We start from the raw sequence: 23,125 nt of genomic DNA on the forward strand, positions 1-23,125 counted from the left end.
GGGAGTATGAGACTAGGGTCCTCTTACGACACTTCCGCCTCATTTCCTCCCTGCTTTTTCCCCGCTTGATGGTGGCACCTTCCCATCACCAGTTCTGAGTTCGTTTGATGGGGTGAGCGGGAGCCGAGAGCAGGTCCAGGCGCAGGCTGACACCGGCTGTGGCGATGCAGCAAGGTCGCGGCCTGGGGGCTGTTTGCAGAGCTCACTGGGAAGGGGAGGAACGTCCACCAGTGAGGAAGGAAGCACCAGAGAACTTCTAGGGTCTGGGGGCTTTCCTGGGGTGGGAGGGGCTGGAGGAGGAGCAGGCAGAGCCGAGTCTGGGGGCAGATTCTAATCCTCTTTGGCCAGTCAGGCCGCATCCTGTGACCCTGGTCCTGCCCCTCCAGGCCTCTTGTCTTTCCCCTGTGCCATGACTCCCAAGACAGGTACAATTGGTGTGTTCTAGCCTTCCCAGTGGTGTCATGTCCTCCTCCCGGCATCCTCAGGGGCACCCTTTCCTCCCAGAAGCCTTTCCTGATGCTGCAGTTCTTCCCCACCCCGCACGCCCACTCCCACTGCTGTAAGGAGAGATTGGGCCTCCCCAGGAAAGAAATGACAGTTTCCTTCTGCACCCCCCCCCCCCAGCCCATCACCCTGCCCCTTCCCTAACCCCCACAGGGCAGAAGCAGGGCAGGCGCAGGGTGACCCTTCCTTCTCATAGTCCTCCTTTCCTCTCCAGCTCTGCCTTCTCTGGAAACTTGCTGTTGGTTCAGAAGCCCTGAAGGATTTTCTTGTTGTATGTTTACAGAAATCCTCGAAGGGGGTTTTGCTAATGTTTTCAGGGGTCCTAGGACTGTTCTGCTGACAGAGAATGAATTAATGAAGACACTGGCAATGTATCTTGTGCCCTTGCTAAGCTTTGTCTCCCCAGGAACAAAGATTGCTGACAACTTGCCTTGTGTCAAGATGAAGAAAAGACCTCCATTTGGGTATTAAATGCTGTGCTTAAGCTTGTTGTAACTCTGGGATAGATTCAGTTGTAATCCAAGGGTGGGGAACTTTTGACTTTTTTGTGCTCTGTGATTAAACAAATGAATGTATTTTACTTATGATTGGAAACTAATCTCCATTTGAGAAGAGGGGCTTTGTGATGGACTAAATGAATTGTACAGCCTAGGGGTGGAGTAGTACTTAGAAGAGGGTCTTTGGAATTGACTAAATGCATTATAATGTCCAGGGGTGGGGTAGTGGCTTGGAGATTATTGAATCACACTTGGTAAATGCTGTATTTTGAATTATGCTATATGTTTATTCTCTCTATTCTTAATTTGTCACTGAATAAAATGGAGAGCACCTATGCTGGTATTTTGAACCTTGGGAAGTTGCCTTTTCTTGCCATTACAGGGTGGTCTCATTTCCCAACTCCACAGGGCTAGGTTCACACAGTGCAATAAGATTTTCTCTCAAGCCCCACAATTCAATAAGTTTTTCTCACAAGACAGAGGTTGGACTTGACATGTAACTGAACAGAAAAAGAACTGTACTACCTTCTGGATTGCATCACAAAATGGAGTCAGTGTGTTTGACTCAATCACTTCAATACCCTGTGCCACTTACTGTCCTAATGCTCTCCATTTCCTCCCCTTACACTAAGCAGTTTACATTTAGACTTCACGCTAGAGCTATAACTGGATAAGCAGAAATGTTTGTGGTATTTCAGGAATCAGTGACATTCAAGGATGTGACTGTGGAATTCACCTAGGAGGAGTGGGTACAATTGAACCCATCTCAGAAAAAGTTGTACCGGGATGTGATGCTGGAGAATTGTAGGAACTTGGTGTCTCTGGGTAAGAACAGCTGCCCCCTTTGGAGTCTTAATGCATACAGTGACAGCTTTCAAGAATTTAAATTATTCTTTGGTATACAAAAGGAAAATATTCCTAATCCTTTTGTAACCAAGAGACAGATTACTAAAGTCTTTGCTTAGTATGCCTGGAAATTGATTTCTTGATTTATTGTTATCCTTGAGAATGTATCCTCCCCTCTCTGTTGCTTCAAATCCAAGAGTTTCTTTCTATATATACTTTTCATCATGTAGAATATTCCCACAGTCTAAGCAGGGAGTGCGACAATTGTACAAATTATTAAGTCCTATTCATGTCCTTCAGTTGTCCTTTGTACTATCCTTGAGGTCTTCCTAGCATGCCTACTTGAGGGGTTGAATTGGTTTTTAATTCTTTTATTAAGTTTTATATATAATTTTTTAAAAAAAAGTAATTTCTCTTTTCCTGGCATCTAAAAAAAAGAAAGAAAAAAAAAAACAATCCAGCTTCTCCCTACAACCAGCCCATTAAGTCTCTCTTGGTTAGGGGAAAAAAATAATCTCAGATAGAATAAGCTAATACACTGACCTTGGTGGTATAAGATACATTTGGGGCCCTTATTTCCCCACCTTTTCCTAAGAGTTAGAAGGAGTATTTCATCTATCTGTTCTGTAATGGAACTCTGAGATGTATCTCTGGTCCTTTTTTATTTTCAATTAACAGGATTTACAGTTTCCAAACCAGATGTGATCTACCAGTTGAAAAGAAAGGAAGCATCTTGGATGTCAGAGGCAGATGTTTCCAGAAACAGCTGTCCAGGTGACTAGATAAAAACCAACTAGATGGGTCATTGTAAAATAGTGATCTCTTGGTCATTTGGGGTCAAAGCTCTTATAAAATGTTGAATAAAGTGGCCTGTTAAAACTTCTCAGATCTATGGAAAGGAGCTGGACTTTAAAACTTTTGTTTACCTCAAGAAGTTCACTTTTTTATTGTATCTTTACTGAACTGTGCCTCAACACTTAAAGAAAGTTGTTGCCTCAGTTATAGGGCAGGTTTTTCTCTTCTTTTCATCTAAGATTATCCTAGTTCTCCTGCCCCACCTAGTACCAGGACAATAGGGTAAAAGGACATGAACAGTTTTATGGCTCTAGCTGAAATTTCTGTTACTTGTAAGGAAAATTGCAGCAGCAGCAGCTTAATAAGTACCTATTTCAACATAATTATAAAAAATTATCATTTTAAAATATCTTTGCAAACCTGGAATAATTTATTACTACCTCCAAATTGTTTTCATTTTTTTCTACTTTGATTAGCAGAGTTTGTGTAATGTTTCAGGTAATTCTTAATGATTTCTTTTGTCAAAAACATCTGTATGTCTTACTCTCACAAATTTCAATGAATTTTTTACAGAATAGATATGTTGGATATTTAGAAGAAATTATAGCAACTATTATCACATGTCCCCCATCATATTCTTTATTCCGTTTACTTCATGTATATATTTCCTTTTATTACACTAAACCCAATTCTCTATATTTTTTTTTTGTTCATTCTTTTCCCTTCCCATTTTCACCATAGAGGGTAAGGATACATTTGCAAGTTCTCAAAGTCTTGCTTTTTTTCTGAATAATCTTATGATATTCAAATGTCAGTTAAAGTAGAATAAGGATTCATTCATCTCTCCTGGTAATTTCATCCTCTGTTCAATTACATATGTTACCTTTAACTTATGCTTTCTTTTTTTTTTTCCAAATGCTTTAACAACTTCTGATTTACATCATTCATTTCCGCCAGATTTTGAGTTATAAATTTTCTCCCCATTTTCCCCCTACCCACCACCCCAAAACAGCAGTCCCACAGGATATCCCCTCCTCCAGTCTGCTCTCTTCCATATTTTCTCCCATACCCCTTTTGACTTTTCCAGTAGGGTATGATGGATCTCTATGCCCCAGTGCCTGTATATCATATTTCCCAATTAGGTGTAAAATAGTATTAATAATAGTGTGTGTGTGTGTGTATGTATATATATATTTAAACATTTGATTTTAAAACTTTGAATTCCAGATTCATTCCCTTCCTCCCTTGTCACACACCCTGACTGAGAAGATAAGCAGTTCAGTATAGGATGTACATGTGTGGCTAATGCAAGACAGTAACATAGTAGATATATTGTAAAAAAACTGACTATATTTCCCTCCTTCCTATGCCACCTCCCACTTGTTCTATTCTCTACTTTGATCTTGTCCCTTTTTAAAAGAGGGCACTTCCAACTTCCCTCCCCCCCAGCCTGCCTTCCCTTCCATCATCCCACCTCTCATCCCCTTCCCCCCTACTCTCCTGTAGGGTGAGACACCCTATTTAGTATGTATTTCATTCCCTCCCCAAGCCAAATTCAGTGAGAATAAGGTTGACCCATTCCCTTTTGCCTTCCTATTCTTCCCTCCATTGTAACTCTTTTCCCTTGCCTCTTCTATATGAGATAGTTTACTCCATTGTGTCTCTCCCCAACTCCTCTCATTATATTCCCCTCTCACCTCTTAATTTCACCTTTTAAGTATCATCCCTTCCTGTTAAATTGGTCCTGTGCCCTCTATCTGTGTATACCTGTAAACATATACACACATTCACATATGTATTCATATGCCCATATATACTCATATATAGACATACCTATATATTTCTATTCCCTTCATCTATTTTCATACTGAGAAAAGTTTCATCAGTTACAATTATCATTTTTCCATGTAGGAATATTCATCAAGAATGCTTGAAAGTCCTCTATTCCCCTGAATTACCATATTTGCCCCTGAAACATGATACTCACTTTTGCTGGCTAGGTGATTCTTGGTTTTAATCCCAGCTCTTTGCCCTCCGGAATATCATATTCCAAGCCCTTCGGTCTCTCAGTGTAGAAGCTGCCAGATCCTGAGTTATCCTGATTGTGTTTTCACAATATTTAAATTGTTTCTTCCTGGCTGCTTGTAATATTCTCTCCTTAATCTGGGAATACTGGAACCTGGCTATAATATTCCTAGGAGTTTTCGTTTTGGGATCTTTTTTCAGGAGGTGATCGGTAGATTCTTTCAACCTCTATTTTGCCCTCTGATTCTAAAACATCAGGGCAGTTTTCTTTGAGAACTTCCTGGAGGATGATTTCTAGGTTCTTATTTTGATCATGGCTTTCAGGTAGTCCAGTACTTTTTAAATGATCTCTCCTGGATCTATTTTCCAGGTCAGTGGTTTTTCCCAAGAGATATTTCACATTGCCTTCTATTCTTTCATTTGTTTGGATCTGTTTAACAGCATCCCGATTCCTCATAAAGTCATTAGCTTCCATTTGCTCCAATTCTAATTCTGAAGGAATGATTCTCCTCAGTGAGCTTTTGAGATTCTTTTTCTATCTGACAAATTCGGCTTTTTAAGGCATTCTTCTCCTCATTGCCTTTTTGAGCCTCTTTTGCCATTCGAGTTAGTCTATTTTTTAAGGTGTGATTTTCCTCAGTCATTCTTTTGACTCTCAGTTCGTAATTTTCTTGCATCGTTCTCATTTCTCTTCCCAGTTTTTCCTCCGCTTCTCTTATTTGCTTCTTAAGGTCCTCTATGGCTTATAACCAGCTTGTATTTATCTTTGAAGCTTTTGGTGCAGTTCTGACTTCACTGTCTTCCTCCTATTCCATGCTTTTCTCCTTTTTGTCCCCAAAATAGGAGTTTAATGTTGGAATCTTCTGTTTGCTTTGTTTCCTTTGCCTGGTCATGTCACCCCTCAGTCATTTGACTCCTGGGCTTTTTGCCACAGTAGGACTCTGCCACCAGACAGGGGAGCTTTTGTCCCAGACACTGGGGTTTTCTCAGCTGGCGGAGGTATTATTTGGGTGCCCTCTCTGAAGCCTCCACACGCTCTGGGAAGCTGGTCACGCACCCCAGGACCTCCACCCTAGACACAATTCAGATCCAAGCAGGTTAAAGCAAGAACAATTACCCCTTAGCCTGGTTGCTTGGTCCCCCTACACTCTGCAGGCCAGGAGCTGAAGCTGCCATGTGGTGCTGGCTTGACTGGTCATCTGAGTGGCTCCTTGCCCCAGGGGCAAAAGCTGACACACTCCCACTTACTGGGTCCCAAAGTCCAGACTGCACTGACCTCTCACTTTGTCCTTCGCATCTTTGTGTTGATAAATCTGGAAACGGCCTGTAGCAGCAAGCACCCCAGCGTCCCCAGGGTGGCTGCCAACACAGGTTCTTAGATCTGCTTTGATAAAGGAAAGCAACTCAAAATGGGTTAACAAGCTTATTTTAATCAGTCAAACATATATCATTTACCTAGTTCAGGGGAAAAAGGTCAGCACCCCAAACTTCAGAGTATACAGACAGAATTATCGAGACAGAGAAACAGATCAAGTATGTCCAACCGTTACATCCATACCAAATCAACATCTGGGTTTTTCAAAGCCAGGGGGCTCTCAACAATGGCTTCCCAGTGTCTCCTCTGATCAAATCACAGAACACTTCTCAAAGTGAGCCCCAAAACAAAGCCTCAAATCAGGGTTTATATAGCCTTCTCCTGGGTCAGAGAATGTAACCACCCTCTTGACCCACTGCCCAATCACACAGTATCAAGGTGTGGGCATTCCTGAAAACCAAGACTCCTGCCACAGGCTCCATGTGACCACATTCAGCCTATTAGGAGGCAGAGTATATTTTCAAATCAAGGAAGGTTCTCAGAGTCTCTTAAGCCTATCAAAGGGCGTAAGGGCAGGGAAGATCTTTAAATTTGCATTTCCATTACAAGGCCACAGCTGCTTCTGATCTGGAGTCCCTCCGGCCGGGGCTGGTCAAGCCTGCACTGGGGCTCAAACCTCTGGCTCATGCAGTCCTGGGCTCAGCTCCCAGAGCACTGCACTGGTCAGTTCCTGCCGGCCTGCCAGGCTGTCCTCAGCAGGAGGTTAACTTCTCTGTTTCATTTTGTGGGTTCTGCAGCTCTAAAGTTTGTTCAGAGTCCCCTTTTTACATTGATTGGGTAAGGTGGAAGCCAGAGCTGCTTGGAGGTCCTACTTCTACTCCCTAACTCATACTTTCATATAAGACAAATTCATCCTCAGGAAAAGACTAGTGAGAGTACCCTTGTCAAGTGAGAAGGTAAAGAATAGCTCTGAAACCTTTGAACAACTAAGAACTTTGGGATAGGGTTGAAAAGGAAAGTTCGCTCAACTCTTTTTTCTTCCTTTCAGAGAGCAGAGATTTGCTGGAGATAAACCTCTTGATTGTAATGGATATGGGAAAGCCTTCAAGAGCAAGAAGCATCTTTTTGTCTTTCAGCGAATTCATGCTGGGGAGAAACCTTATAAATGTAGTGTATGTGGGGAAGCCTTCACATGGAAGGGAAATTTTACTCAACATCAGATAATTCATACTGGAGATCATCCTTATAAATGTAGTAAATGTAGTCTGTCCTTCAGGATTAAGGTACAACTTACACTACATCAGAGAATTCATACTGAAGAGAAACCTTATCAATGTAGTGAAAGTGGAAAGGCCTTCAGGATTAAGAGACAATTTACAAATGCATCAGCGAATTCATACTGGAGAAAAACCTTATGAATGTACAGAGTGTGGGAAGGCTTTTCCCTACAAGTCATATCTTATTGAACATCAAAAAATTCATACTGGAGAGAAACCTTATGAGTGGTAATGAATGTGGCAAGGCCTTTAGGAGCAGCAAACAACTTAAGAGTGCATCAGAGAGTTCATATTGGAAAGAAACCTTACAAATGTCATGAATGTAGCAAGGCCTTTAGAAGTAAGAATCAACTTAAAGTGCATCAGAGAATTCATACTGGAGAGAAACCTTATGAATGTGCTGAATGTGGAAAGGTCTTCAGGATTAAGGCACAACTTAGTATGCATCAGAGTGTTCATACTGGAGAGAAACCTTATAAATGTAGTGAATGTGGAAAAGCCTTCAGGGTTAAGACACGACTTAGTATGCATGAAAGAATTCATATTGGAGAGAAACCTTATGAATGTGCTGAATGTGGAAAGGCCTTCAGGATTAAGAGACAACTTACAATACATCAGGGAGTTCATTCTGGAGAGAAACATTATAAATGTAGTGAATGTGGAAAGGCCTTCAGGAAGCAGGGAAATCATACTGTGCATCAGAGAATTCATACTGGAGAGAAACCTTTATGCATGTAATGACTGTGGCAAAGCCTTTAGGAGTAAGAAACAGCTTACAAAGCACCAGATAATTCGTACTGGAGAGAAGCCTTATGAATGTATGTGAATGTTGGAAAGCCTTTAGGACTAAGCCAGAGCTTACTAGGCATCACAGCATTCATACTGGAGAGAAACCTTATGAATGTAGTGAATGTGGTAAGGGCTTCAGGAGTAAGTCAGAGGTTACTGTGCATCAGAGCATTCATACTGGAGAGAAACCTTATGAATGTAATGAATGTGGGAAGGCCTTCAGGATTAAGACACAACTTAGTATGCATTGGACAATTCATACTGGAGAGAAACCTTATGAATGTAGTGAATGTGGAAAGGCGTTCAGGAGTAAGTCAGAGGTTACTGTGCATCAGAGCATTCATACTGGAGAGAAGCCTTATGAATGTAATGAATGTGGGAAGGCCTTCAGGGTTAAGGTACAACTTAGTATGCATCAGAGAATTCATACTGGAGAGAAACCTTATAAATGTAGTGAATGTGGAAAGGCCTTCAGGAATCAGGGAAATCGTACTCTGCATCAGAGAATTCATACTGGCGAGAAACCTTATGAATGTAGTGAATGTGGAAAGGCCTTCAAGAATAAGTGAAATCATGCTGTGCATCTATAAAGACAAGTGCAAGCAGCTTTCTAGAGGACGGCTGTTGTGACCAGCTTCAAGGTTCTGATTACATAGTATAGTGAACTCCCTGTTCAATAACAAATCAGAGCAAAACATTCACAGAAAACAAAGTACATTCATTCACAATGTTTAGAACTTAACAATTTAACACTAAATTGGCCACATAGTTTTTACAATAATGGTTGCAGAGTTTTAAGCAAATCACATTCAGTCAATCACAAAGTCCTTAATTCAGTCAAATAGTACAAAAGTCAACGTCCTCCATCCATGGGGTGAAATTAAGTTACAATTTCATTAGTCACTACTCAGTACCCTCTTAAGGGGCAGTGGAAAGTACAGGGGCCACCCACCCCTAGGTCACAAGTAAATTAAAGTTTAATCAGTCACTACTGAGTATTAAATACCCAAGGAGAGGTCTTTTCATCTTGACTCGAGGCAGACAGCTCCTACCTGAATCCATTAAACTGTCACCTGTATTCAAAGGCAGACAGCTCACAGTTCCTTGTCCAGCTCTCCATGTAGTTGCTGTATCATATTGAAGCTCGCAGTGTCCAGTCCACCTCAAGTCCTTCACAGTTTCTGTTCCTGGGAATACAAAGCTTAACAAAGCCACAGACAAAGTACTGACACCACAGTCATGCTTCCTCTGGCAGTGCTGGCTGACACTCGGAAGACCTGCTCCATAAGCTTCATTCTCAAAATCAAAATCACTTTTTTCAGCTTGGGCCCCTCCTCCCCAGCCTACACGTAGCTTTCTTCAAAAAATTCTTCCCACCACAAGTCCGAGTTTTTCCACCACAAGTCTGATTTCTTCCATCACAAGTTTGAGTTCTCAATTCTCAGTTCAGCCCTCATTCCAGCAGTAGCACCCCAACCTCCAGGTGATTGCTGAGAGAAATTCTCTCTCCTGTCTGTCTGTCTCTCTCTTCTCCTTCCTTCTCCCTCTCCCTTTTCTCTCCATCTCCTTCTCCTCCTTGCAGCAGCTGTTCTGCCTCCACTATGCTTATCCCAAGAAATTCTTACTCTCCCAGCTGGGGCTTTTCCTTTTATGCAGTTTTGCCTCCCCCCTGTTCACTTCCTTCCTGTTACATCAGCAACAGGGGTTCATACCTTCTATTAAGCTTGATATAATTAGCTTGACACTAATTGCTAAGTACCTGTTAGCTTGTCAATTCATAGGGATCTTCAAATTTCATTGCTATTACAGCATCAAAAAATTCAAATTGGAGAGAACCCTTATAAATGTAGTGAATGTGGGAAGGCCTTCAGGAGTAAGTCAGAGCTTACGGTCCATCACAAAATTCATACAGAAGAGAAACCTTATGAATGTGGGAATGCCTTCAGGGGTAAGGATCATTTTATAGTGCATCAGAGAATTCCTACTGGAGAGAAAACTTATGAATGTAGTGAATGTGGGAAGGCCTTAAGAAGTAAGACAAAACTTAGTGTACACCAGAGAATTCACACTGGAGAGGTATTTTTTTTTTTAATGTAAGCAATGTGGGAAAGCTTTCCCCATCACCTCATCTCTTATTAGACACCAAAAAGTTCACACTGCAGAGAAACCTTATGAATGTAGTGAATGTGGAAAGGCCTTCAGGATTAAGAAACAACTTAAAATACATTGGAGAATTCATACTGGAGAAACCTTATGAATATGCTGAATGTGGAAAGGCCTTCAAGAATAAGCAAAATCATACTGTGCATCAAAAAATCTCACTGGAGAGAAACCTTATGAGTGTAGTGAATGTGGAAAGTCTTCAGGACTTAACTTAAAGTGCATCAGAGAATTCATGCTGGAGAGAAACCTTGCAAATGTAGCCAATATGGGAAGATCTTCATGTGTATCAGCAAATTCATATTGGATACATTCTTTCTGAATGTAAACAGTGTGGGAAGCCTTTCCCATACAACTCAGAAGTTATTCAGCATCACCTAATTCATACTGGGAAGAAACCTTTTCAATGTATTGTATGTGGGAAGGCCTTTGGGATGAAGGCATATCTTACTAGGCATCAGAGAACTCATGCTGGAGAGAAACCATATGAATAGGCATGCTTAAGCACAGCAGAAGGAGGTGAGAAACAAGTATAGCATCTGTAAAGGTCAGAACATGTCCAGTAACTATGGGTCACACAGTATATCCTGAGGGGGAGTCATGCCTCCTTTCCTCCCTTAGTCTTCCATGCCTTGCTAGATAGTAGAAGGAGCAAAAATTGTACAGGGTACTAGCAAGAGGAGTTTGGAACATTTATGAGGCCTTGTTCCCATAGGCAGATGGTCAGAGAATGTGGCATGAATGATTTATCTTGAAGATAAGGGGAAATGATGCTAAGCTGACATGGTAAGAGGAACTGGAGATAGTAGAAATGTTTGTGTGATACAGCTCTTTGACATAGACCTGTATTGATGTTCCAGTCCAAATAAATGCACTATTAGTGCCCAACCTGTTGTAGGGCCTTTTGAGCTCACATTGGTCTGAACAGTCACTGTTGGGCACACTGTAATTTGATCTTGACATCCTGGTGTCTTTTTGGTCCTCTTTGAGCACAAAGGACAACCATGACCACACTGATACCATCCCTAGAACAAGAGGTATATATGGTAATAAGTCTATGTTTTGTTTCCATCAACACTATTTTAACGTTTTCCCAGCAGCTTTTTTCAAGTAGTCAATTCTTATCCCAGAAGCTGCAGTATTTGGGTTTATCAAACAGTCAATGACTGCTGTGCCTTATGTAACTCATCTATTCCACTGATTGTACTTGCCAAGCAAGACAAACCCAGGAACTATATGAATACAATTGCAAGACACTTTTTCAAAAATCATCAATTGCTTATGTGTAGGTTGAAAGAATATAATAAAAAGGAGAATTCTACCTAAATTAATTTACTTTTTCATGACATCAGACTACTAAAAACTCATTTAGAGGGCCAGAAATAATAATCCATGTGGGAGAAAAAATAGTTAAGAATCTCAAAGGAACTTACTGAAAAATATTTCAAAGGAAGGTGGCACCTAGCCTTACCAGATTTATAAATAGATCATACAATGGCAATCATCAAAATTTTTTGGTAGTGGCTAAGAAATAGAGTGGTGAATCAGTCAAGGTTTAAATGGGTACATGATTTAGACATAAAGGGTGATAACATAAGCAAATTAGGAGACCAAGTAATAGTTTCCCTGTCAGATCTATGGAGAAGGGAAGAATTTATGACCAAACAAAAGACAGAGAACATTATGAAATGCCAAAATACTGATTACAATTAATTTTAAAAGTTTTTGTACAAACAAAGCCAATGCAACCAAGATTAGAAGGAAAGCAGAAAGCTGAAAAACAATTTTTCCTCCTAGTGCTTCTGATAATGGCCTGATTTCCAAACAATATAGAGAACTGCGTACAATTTATGAGAATACAATTCCTTCCCTAAATGAGAAATGGTCAAAGAATATGAACAGGGAGTTTTCAGATGGAAAAATTAAAGATCTCTATAGTCAAATGAAAAAAAATATTCCAAGTCACTATTGATTAGAGAAATGTACATTGAAACAACTCTGAGGTACCTTCTCAGAACTGTCATCTTGGCTAATGTGGCAGAAAAGGAAAATAATAAATGTTGGAGAAGATGTGGGAAAATTGGAACACCAGTGCATTGTTGCTGGAATAGTGAACTGACCTTATCATTCTGGAGAGCAACTTGAAATTATGCCTAAAGGTTTATAAAACTGCACCAACTTTTGATCCAGCAATACAAGTACTAGGTCTGTATCCCAAAGAGATCATTTAAAAAAAAAGGGGGGGGGGGAAGTACCCACATCTACAAAAGTATTTATAGCGGTTCTTTTTGTGATGACCAAGAATTGGAAATTGAGGGGATGTCTGTCAATTGGGGAATGGCTGAACAAGTTGCAGTATATGAATGTAATGGAATGCTATTTTGCTATAAGAAATGATGAGCAGGTGGATTTGAGAAAACCCTGGAAAGACTTAGGTGAACTGATGCTGAATGAAGTGAGCAGAACCAGGAGAACATTGTATACAGTAACAGCAACATTGTGTGGTGATCAACTTTGATGGATTTAGTTCTCAGTGACCTAAAGCAATTCCCAAAGACTCATTATGGAGAATGTTATCCACATCTAGAGAAAGAACTATGAAGTCCGAATGCAGATGGAAATATGGTATTGTCACTTTTTTTGGTTTTGTTGTTATTTTTCCTTGTGGATTTTCACTTTTGTTCTGATTTGTTTTATACTACATGACTAATATGGAAATATGTTTAATTTAATAGTAGGTGTATAACCAAATCAAATTGCTTACTGTCTTAGGGAGGAGGGTTGGGAGGGAGGGATTAAAAAAACTTGGAACTCAGTCTTGTAAAAAGTGAATGTTGAAAACCCACTTTTACATGTAATTGAAAAATAAAAAATTCTGTTAAGTGAAAAATATAAGATGCTGTTAGAGCAATCATGTTCTGGAGAACCTTAAAACTACTGTCTCAGACTGAGTAGGTGGATTAGAAATTGCATGACAGTGAGTCATAGGTTGGAGGGATTAGCAGATCTAGTGACCTCTCTAGTAATCTGACCTTCCTGATCTTCACCTTTGCAGAGATTTCAATTTGTCTTGAGAAATCCATGGATTTTGGCTCAGAGCCTTCTCCTTTCTATTTCTTTAAAAAAAAAAAACCTCAAACACACCTGAAGTCTTTTAGCCCTGATGTAAGTGAGCCTGCTTGCACTTGTGGTTTGTGTCATCTAAAATAACAGCTATTTGGAAGTGCCATTCTCACAACTGTGTGGAACCTTCGACAAGTTACCTTACCTATGTGAGCTCTTCCTCTGTAAAGCAAAAGATCTTTATTAGATGATTCCTAACGATCTTTTATTGGAAGCAAAGACACTGAAGGAGCTCAGGAGAGTTGAGTTAAACTCCCCCACTTCCACGATAGCAACAAGGACTATTTGTGGGCAAAGGAGGTATTGCAGACCAGACCTGGAATACTTTGAGTTAAGGTTCCTCCCAGGTGACTTGATTTGGAACCCACTTAGGGACTCTTTGGGCATGGAGACTTAAAAAAAAAAAAAAAACCATGTGATCGACAGAGGGGAACTCCTGACATCCCGGGGAACCTCCTTTTCTGGTTGTTATTGTGCCTGGTTTTGCTTTTTTTTTTTTTTTTACTTCATTTTGTCAAGCATGGTGTGTCATTTAACTTTGCCTCAGTTTCTTTAAAAATCTTTAAAATGGGGATAATAAAAGCACCTGCCTTCAGTGGTTTTTGTGAGGATTAAATGAGATGAATACACCACTAAGTGTTACCTATATTTTTTGCTAAACACAGTTTTAGTCAAAACATCCAAGGACTTCCAGGTAATGGCCCCAAGGCTGGTGGCAGCATTCCCTTTATGTTCTGTGGTTTGTACCCTTATCTAGTTTTCTGCTGCAGTAGTGTCAAGTGGAAAAATGGTTTGGCCTTATTTTACCCAAAAGGAAGAATCTCGGGCAATGAAGGAATTTCAAGGAGGCAATTTAGGCTTAGTGTCGAGAGCATATTACTATTAAAGTTGTGCAAAAATGGGGTGAGATGCCAATTCTAATGAGTTAGGTGCCTGATACTTCAGTTTTGCATACCGTGCCTGCTTCATATACTATCACTTACAGGAAATAGGTGTTTCTCTTTTTTTTTTTCTCAAGGAAGGGATAAAAAGAAAACCCCATAGCATCAAGGTCATTAATGCTTTTAAACCATCACCTCAAAAATAAAGTTCCCCTCAGAACACAATGAAAATGTGCTCCATACCTGGAACAGGTATTCCTGAGTAGGGCCAAGACCCCAGTGCCCACCAGGGACCTAAAAACCCTGTGAACAAGCCCAGCAGCAAGGCTTCTGTCATAGATGATGAGGTGAAAGACAAGAGATGGGTTAGCTGACACTCCCTGCTTAGGCAGCCAGAAAGGGCTTTGTTTAGAGTTAGTGTATGGTGGGAGGGACACCATGACTATGCTATTGGTCTACAGTGTCATCAGACTCCACAGGATTGATAGTCAGTATAACCACTGCCACTGACCCGGGCTGGGACCCCAGAGTTCCTGTTGTGTTTGTGATAGAGAGAGCCTGAGGGGCTGGCCTGGCTTCTTTTGGTACCAGTTTAGATAGTTATCAGTGCTTGAACTGACCTTATGCCTGATAGTGACAGATTCTTCTGGGACACTGCCAAGTAGGCTGGAGACTAAGTCAGCATATGGTTCCCCAGTAAGATGAAATTTCCCAAGAAATCATCAAAATACAGGTTAGTCAGCTGAACGTGGAAAAGTATAACCATCTCTCATATTCCTAAAATGAAATAATGCATCCTAGTGTGCACGGTGGCCTTTCTAGTTTCCACTATACGGGGCATCCCAGAAGTCTTAGTTCATCTTATTGTATCACTTATTGTAAAAGCTTAATATGTACCATGTTTAATTTTCCTAGAATGATAGGATCTCTTGATTATGAAAATGGGAGAAAGTAAGAAGTATGCAAAATAGCTAGGGAACTGGTGCAAAGGTCAAATATTGAAACTGATTATTTCTCTATGAGGACTAACCACAGACAGCTCAGTGAAGTCCTGTTGACAAATAATTTCAGGCATCTCTACCTAAAACTTTGTCACTCTTTTAGGGGTTCTTAAACTTGTTTGTGTCATTGACCTCCCTGGAACTCTGGTGAAGCTTAGGGATACTGCCCAGCATCACATTTTTAAATGCCTAAAATGAAATACATAGGAAACAAGGAAAATCATTATGTTGAAATAAATATCTAATTTCCCCATCCATGTATACAGACCACATAAAATTGATTCATGCACCCTTTTGATTCTCAGACCCAATGTGGGGCATCTCTCAGGAGTTGATGGTAGAAGAAGCCATGGGATCATATTTCTAGAGGAGGAAGCATCCTCCAAAGCTCATTATTGATTCCAGTTTTTGCTTATTGCCCTTACAATACCACTCCTGCCTTCCTTTCTCTAGTGGCTCTCTCTCTATCCTTTTTCCTTTTTTTTTTTTTTTAAAGCAATTGGGGTTAAGTAACTTGCTCAAGGTTACACGGCCAGGTGTTTCTGGGTGGGTGCTAAGTGTCTGAGCTGGGATTTGATTTCCCAAGTCATCCCGACACTGGTGCAGGTGCTTTTACTTGCTGTGTTACCTGGCCGCCCTTTATCCTTTTTTCTAATATTTTGTGTGTTGTATTGGAGTTTCCCCCAATACTTTGATCAGTATCATTCAAGGCCATATTTCAAACAGGTAATTTGTTTCCCTGATGACCGCTTATAACCATTTTCCTGGAAGCCCCATAGGCCCTTGCAGATACTTTGTCCTGCCTTATCAGCCATGTAGCCCAAAATACATTCCACTGTTTCTATGTCAATCATGTTTATCCTTCCTTGATCTTGATCACAGACAGATGAGGTAAAAATTTTGTGAACTATGAAAAGTATGAACCAGAGATGCAAAAAGTAGAATCCTTAGCTGGGTATCTCAGCAACTGTGATAAACCTGAGGAATGGTCTACATGTCTCAGACCAGCTATCAATGAACAAAGAAGCCAAGAAGGTTTTTTGCAAACAAGGGAGTGATTAATCCATCAGTTGTGCCCCAGCTAGTAATGAACTTGTTGCAGTCAATTTGAGTCCAGTCTCTCTATACACCAAAGTTGTGGAGGAGAGTGACTCCCAATTTCAAAGGGTTCCATATTTAGTCTTACCATGTGTGCTAAGTAACTCTTTGTTAAACATAGTAGAGGGTAATTGGGTAATTGATGTTGAAGAATTATCAATTGGTTAGCTGATATGGGAGTAATCAATGGTTAGTTTTATTCTGGAGAGCGTGCTGGATGTTCATAATCTATTGTACTTCCAAACCCTTCAGGATTAGCCCTAGAACTTTAAGGGGAATAGTTAGTTCAGCTCTGATAACCTGACCTGCAAGTGGGAGAGTAGTTCCCATAACTTTGCTCCATGTCTTTATCAGCTTCAATTCAGTTTATCCTAAATATTTAACAAAATTTGTTTAAAAAATTTTTTTTCATTGTTCCTATTACATATAGTTTTGTTGTTTTCAAAAGAAATTCCTTCCAAGGAAATCACTTGCTAAGGTCCTCTATGGCCAAGGCACTTTATGAATCTTAAATGCTTGCTACCTGCAAGCACAGCTATAATTGTTTAGTTTTTAAAAATTCAGGTGCAGCCTTTGTTGTGAAGTAATTGAACTGCTTGAATCCACTTCAATCAATAAAAGTTTTACAGTTGCCTTTGACCTCAGTCACATCTACACTGATGTCTGTGCCCTTCTTTGCCAATCTGATATCTGAGTCCTTTAGTGAAGACAAAACACTGATTTTGTGGTGAGATCACTTTCTTGAAGTAAAGGACTAAGGAGGGACTGAAACTTCACTAGAGTTGTTGGGTGGGATCATCCGATCATCCCTCTTTCCATGTATTCCTTTGGTAATGAATTTCACATCCTGTTCTCCTTATTGCCAGTTTAGGGGAAGGAGAAAGAGCCCAAGCATCACGGAAAGGAATGGCTTGGATTGAAAGGAAATGTGGTACAGTACCATATTTGTATCATAAAAAGAATTTGGTAGCATTCCTTCACCAATTTTCCTATATAGTTTGTAGAGTATTGGAATCAATTGTTCTTTAAATGTTTGATAGAATTCACTAGTAAACCCATCTGGCCCTGGAGATTTTTTCCCTAGGGAGTTCATTGATGGCTTGTTCATTTTCTTTTTCTGAGATGGGGTTATTAAAGTAATTTGCTTCCTCTTCAGTTTATCTGGGGAACTTATATTTTTGTAAATATTCATTCATTTCACTAAGATTGTCAAATTTATGTACATACTATTGGGCAAAATAATTCCTAATTATTGTTTTAATTTTCTCTTCATTGGAGGTAGATTCACCCTTTTAATTTTTGATACTTGCAATTTGTGTTTTTTTATCATATTGACTAAAGGTCTATCAATTTTATTGTTTTTTTCCCCATAAAACCAGCTCTTAGTTTTATTTATTAATACAATAGTTTTCTTAATTTCAATTTTTAAAATCTCTGCTTTGCTTTTCATTCTTTCTAATTTAGTATTTAATTGGGGATTTTCAATTTGTGCTTTTTCATGGCTTTTTCAATTGCATCCCCAACTCAATGACCTCCATTTTCTCTATTTTATTCATGTATGCATTCAGGGATATAAAACTTCCCCTAAGAACTGCCTTTGCTGCATCCCACAAGTTTTGGAATGTTGTCTCATTTTTGTCATTTTCTTGAATGAAGTTACTGATTGTTTCTATGATTTCTTGTTTTACCCACTCATTCTTCAGGATCAAATTATTTAGTTTCCAATTAGCTTTTAGTCTATCTTTCCATGGCCCTTTATTGCATATGATTTTTATTGCATCATGTTCTGAGAAGTACGCATTAAATATTTCTGCCTTTCTGCACTGAATTGTGAGGTTTTTATGCCCTAGTACATAGTCTGTGTGTATGTGCCAAGTACTGCTGAGAAGAAGATATATTCCTTTTAATCCCCATTCAATTTTCCCCAGAGATCTATCATATCTAGGCTCTTTAAAATTCTATTTGCCTCCTTAACTTCTTTCTTGTTTATTTTCAAGTTAGATTTATCAAGTGCAGAGAGGAGAAGATATTGGGAATCTACCTGCCAAAACAAACCCAAGACCTATGTGAACACAATTACAAAACACTTTTGACACAAATAAAGTCAGATCTAAATAATTGGTAAAACATCAATTGCTCATGGCTTGGTCAAGCTAATATAATAAAAATGACACTTTTACCTAAATTAAATTACTTATTTAGTGCCATACCAATCAGTGTACCAAAAAATTACTTTGTAGAGCTAGAAAAAATAGTAATTCATTTGGAAGAACAAAAGTTCCAGAATATCAAGGGAATTAATGAAAAGAAATGGTTGTAATATAATACCAAGCAAAGGCAACTTCCCAGGTTCAAAATACCAGCATAGGTGCTCTCCATTTTATTCAGTGACCAACCAAGAACAGAGAAGATCAAAACATGACATCATTCCAAATACAGCATTTACTAAAAGTGATTAAATAATCTCCAAGGACTACCCCACCCCAGGATCTTCCAATCATTCAATCAATTACAAAGTCCCTGGTCTAAATACTTCTCCACCCCTAGGCTATACCTTCATTTAGTCCACCACAAAGCCCCTCTTCTCAAATGGAGATTAGTTTCCAAACATAAGTAAAATACCTTCATTTGTCAATCACAGAGCACCAAAAGGTCAAAAGTTCCCCACCCCTGGATCACAATTGAATCTACCCCAGAGTTACATCAAGTTTAAACACAGCACTTAATACCCAAATGGAGGTCTTTTCTTCATCTTGACACGAGGCAAGTTCTCAGCAATCTTAGTTCCTGGGGAGACAAGGCTCAGCAAGGCCATAAGATACATTGCCAGTCCCTTCATCAATTCATCCTCTGTCTGTAGAACAGTCCTAGAACTCCTGAAAACATTAGCAAAACCCTCTCCCAGGATTTCTGTAAACATACAACCAGAAAATCCTTCTTCAGGGCTTCTGAACCAACAGAAAGGTTCCCAGACCCCTGCAACAACAGCACTGTCCTTCATCAGTGGACAGTATTCATTCTGTCTGCAGGACAGTCTCCAGACCCCTGCAACAACAGCACTGTCCCTCACCAGTGGACAGTATTCACTCTCTGTCTGCAGGACAGTCTCAGGACTTCTTAGCCAAAAGCCAGGTTCCAGGACTTCTTCAACAACAGGACTGTCTTTCACCAGTGGACAAATCTGGCAAAATAACATCAAAACAGACAGACAAAGTACCAGCAAAACAGCCATGTCTCCTCAGTCCTTGGCAGCTCAGGGGGCAGGTCTCAAAAGTCCAGGGCAATTTAAAGCGGCCACCAGCAATTCTCTTAGTCTCTCTCTGTCTCCACGAGGTGCTGCTTCCAAAAAGATCTTCCGCCTCTCTCTTGTCTCTCCAAATCTACGTCACCAGCTCCTCCCAGTTCAGGACTTTCTTTTCACATCAACAAGTCCATCCCACAGGTGGGATTAACAAGCTCTGGGTTTTAACACAATCAATTTGAAAACCAAGCCCAATACAGGGGAATCTCCACATTCCATTACTATCACAATAGTCGGGAAGGTGGCCTTGCCATACTAGATTTTAATCTGTATTATGAAGCAGCAATCATCAAAACTACTTGGTACTGGCTGGGGAACAGAGTAGTGGATCAATGGAATAGGTTGGGTATACGAGACTCAGCAGTCAATGACAGTAGCAATCTACTGTTTGATAAAACTGCTGGGAGAACTGGAATATGGTGTGGTAGAAACTGGGCATAGACCAATATCTAATACCATATACCAAAATAAAGTTTAAATGGGTGTACAATCTGGGAAAGCAAGGAATAGTTCACCTGTCAGATTTATGGAGAAAGAAGACTGATCAAACAAGAGTTAGCATTATAAAATGCAAAATGGATAATTTTGATTACATTAATTTGAAACTTTTCTGTACAAACAAAGCCAGTGTAACCAAGATTAAGAGGGAAGTGGGAAATTGGAAAAGAATTTTTATAACCAGCGTTTCTGATAAAGGCCTCATTTCTAAAATATACAGAGAACTGAGCCAAATCTATAAGAATACAAGTCCTTCCCTAGTTGATAAATGGTCAAAGGATATGAACAGGCAATTTTCAAAGGAAGAAATTAAACATATCTATAAGCATATGAAAAAATTCTCTAAATCGCTATTGATTAGAGAAATGTAAATCAAAAGAACTCTGAGGTACCACATCTCACCAGTCAGAATGGCTAAGATGACAAAACAGGAAAATGACAAATGCTGGAGAGGATGTGGAAAAAGTGGAACACTAATGCATTTCTGGTAGAGCTGTGAACTGATCCAACCATTCTGGAGAGCAATCTGGAACTATGTCCAAAGGGCTATAAATAAGCGCATACCCTTTGACCCAGCAATACCACTTCTAGGGTTGTATCCCAAAGAGATCAGAGAAGTGGGAGGAAGACCTGTTTGTACAAAAATATTTATACCAGTTCTTTTTGTGGTGGCAGAGAATTGGAGATGCCCATCAATTGGGGAATGGCTAATTACGCTGTGGTATATGAATGTAATAAAATACTATTGTGCTACAAGAAATGAGGAGCAGACAGACTTCATATTTACCTGGAGAGACTTATACGAACTGATACTGAGTGAGAAGAGCAGAACCAGGAGAAATTTGTACACAATTACAGACACCACATATGTGTGTCAACTTTGAGAGACTGGACTCTTTTCAGCAATGCAAGGTTGTAAGACAACTCCAAAAGACTTATGATGGAAAGAGATGTCTACACTCAGAGAAAGAACTAGAAAGAGCAGAGCTTGAATGCAGATTGAAGCAAACTACCTGCTCTCTTTCTTTTTCTTGTTTGGTTTTGTTTCTTCTTTCGCATTGTTCATTCCATTGGTTACAATCCTTCTTTACAACCTGACTAATGTCTAATATGGTAGTATTTGCAGATCCTATACTCGATTGCATGCTGCCATGGGGGCAGGGGGAGGAAAAGACGGGAGAAAACATCTGAAACTCGGGGGATTGTGGAACTGATTCTTGTAAACTAAAAGTAAACAAACAAATTAATAAAGACCAAAAAAGAAAGGAAGGTAGGAAGGAAGGAAGGGAGGAAGGAAGGGAGGAAGGAAGGAAGGAAGGAAGGAAGGAAGGAAGGAAGGAAGGAAGGAGGAAAGAAAGAGGAAGGAAATGTGGCCAAATGGAAACATTCTGTATTGGAGTGATAGAATATGACTTCAAATCCCAGCTCTGTCACTACTTCTGACTTAAAGCAAATCACTTAACTTCTCTCCCCCAATGTTTCTTCATGTTTATAATGAAGGGCTTAAAGTTACTGATCTATAAGATTCTGCCTCTGAAGCTTTGATCTTTGGATCTTTGATCTCATGCCTCATTCAAGAAAAGAATAGACAGCTGAATGAATGAGAAAGCCTTTGTTAAGTATTTACTATGTGTAAAACACTGTGCTAGGAGTGGGAGGTGCAACTATTAAAGAAGAACCAGTCTCTGCTCTAAACAAGCTTAGATACCAGGGGGAAGAACAAGTCAAATCAGTGAATATTTATGAGACCGCTGCTATGTGCAAGACAGTGCTAATAAGTGCTAGGGATACAAAGAAAACCAAAGGACAGCCCCTGCACTCAAGGAGCTCACAATCTAGTAGAGGGAAATAACATGTAAAGAATTATATACAAATAGGATATACAGAACATCCCCAAAGTATTGAGCTTTGATAGGAAGTATTAATGAAATCTTCAAAGGAAGCCACCAGCACTAAGGAGGACTGAAAAAGAACCCTTGTAAAAGGTAAGATTTTGTTGTCCATTCATTTGTCATGTGCAACCCTTCATGGCCCCATATACCCACACGCCAGGACCTTTTATCCTCCACTGTCCCTTGAAGTCTGTCCAAGTTCATGTTCATTGTTGTCATTACGCTATCTATCCTTTTCATCCTCTGCCATCCCATTTTCCTTTTACCTTCAATCTTTCCCACCATCAGAGTCTTCCAATGAGTCTCATCTTCTTATGTGGCCAAAGTATTTAAACTTCCGCTTCAGTATTTGACCTTCCACTCAATACCGTGAATTAATTTTTTTAAGTATTGACTGATTTGGTCTCTTTTCCATTCAATACTCTCAGTAGTCTCGTCTAGCACCAAAGTTCAAACTCATTGATTCTGAGGCATCCAGCTTTCCTTATAGTCCCAACTCCAACAGCCACCATTGCTATTGGAAAAACTAATAGCTTGCAGTGCAACTGTGGCTCTTTGAGAGCTTGGCCAGACATCAAAGACACCCAGGTTATACACTGATCCTGGGCCATGGCCCATCATCTTGACTTTTATCCTGGCACTAGACTCTGATGACTCTGGAAGAGACAGTGAGGCTGACAACTTTCTGCAACTCTGCCTCACGTAGATTCAATTCATGGGCAAATGATGATATCATCTGATGTTACTGGTCTTGTTCTAAAATGAAGGAGGAATAGTAAACAACAAGTTGGAGTTTAGTATGGCACAGTTGCTCAAAGTTGTCAGCCTAACTGTCCAGAGTCATCAAAATACATTGTAATCCACATGGTGATGATTCTCAAAAATACTTATCCATACATGCCCCCTTTGTCATCCTCCAGTTTCACATCTCTACCTGCCTGCTGGACATAAACTGGGTGTCTCATAGTTATCTTAAACTCAAGAAATCCAAAACTGAAATCAATCAAATCAAAAATTCTGAAAACTAATTTTTATTGTTTTCTGTTTTTTACATCACTTAGTCTTCCTTGTGTGTTCCTGCCTTCATCTCACAAGAGAGCCATTCCATAAGACAGATAGTGTT

The 23,125-nt window shown here is 39.9% G+C and overlaps 1 pseudogene; it reads left to right on the forward strand.

Moving 5' to 3' along the window:
* Positions 1-1,198: 1,198 nt before the first annotated feature.
* Positions 1,199-13,147, forward strand: LOC138171464 (zinc finger protein 160-like; annotated as a pseudogene).
* Positions 13,148-23,125: the final 9,978 nt, after the last annotated feature.

This window comes from Petaurus breviceps, unplaced genomic scaffold (assembly GCF_028583685.1).
Source record: "Petaurus breviceps papuanus isolate PSGF00001 unplaced genomic scaffold, PetGlider_PUasm1.0 446, whole genome shotgun sequence".
NCBI lineage: Eukaryota > Metazoa > Chordata > Mammalia > Diprotodontia > Petauridae > Petaurus > Petaurus breviceps.